A 952-nucleotide genomic window follows, 5' to 3' on the forward strand; every position below is an offset into this window, starting at 1 on the left:
GCAATGATGGTGCCAACTTAGGCCAGTGAGGCAACGTCCTCCACAACTAGACTGAAGAAGAAAATGACAGCAACTTGTCTGTTCCCCTTCCCCCAATTCCCCAGCACTGTTCCCATCCTCCCAATTCCCCAATAAAAAAATCTTAAAAAAAAAAAAAGGAGAGACAAATTAAATCAACAATTGTGTTATGAAAGATAAGTGCAGATTAAAGATTGCCCCACACCATCTCTTGAGTAAAAGTTTCAGGCTTATTCTGGGCTGAGCACGTGTCTATCCCATGTACTAGGCCGGTAAGCACAGAAGAGGGAGTCTTAGATGGGTCATCCATTCGCAGTCTTGTTGAATTATAACTGTGAGTAGGCTCCATTGATTGAATGCTGAAAACCCCAACTCTTTGAGATGATGAAGTTTTGGAACCAGAGGTCTTTCATACGTCTTCAGCTCAGTTTGTCAGATAGCACTGCTGACACTTAAATCACTTGCCACAGGCAGCTTTGTCATTCCAAATTGCGTGAGTGGTCTCCGTGTTCCTTCTTTTCTCCAACTTCTTTTCTCTGACAACGTACTTGGCAGAAAAAGGGGATACAATGTCTATTATAAAAAGGTTAGTTTGTGCTTTGGATTAATTCCTTCACTCTACTATTTTGTAAACAAATCAGTATCATTTCAGGTTCAATTTTTGAATAATGGACTTATGGATCCGGAATAACTTCCTCATTTTAGAGTCTAAACAAAAATGCATAGAGTTCAGGTGACTTGCCTAAGGAAAAACAGCTAATTTTTGACAGAGCTGGGACTCCCGTCTCCCTACCCCTAGTCTACTGTTATTCTGTCCAATCATACTGGCCCTTCTTTCGAGCATCTGCTGAAAAGAGCGTGACAGGTATAGCAACAATTCACAAGATCAAACACAATCATTAGATAATAGTGGCTGCCAGTGTGTGCTGACCTG

This window comes from Hipposideros armiger, unplaced genomic scaffold, assembly GCF_001890085.2.
Source record: "Hipposideros armiger isolate ML-2016 unplaced genomic scaffold, ASM189008v1 scaffold_1808, whole genome shotgun sequence".
NCBI classification, from domain to species: Eukaryota; Metazoa; Chordata; class Mammalia; order Chiroptera; family Hipposideridae; genus Hipposideros; species Hipposideros armiger.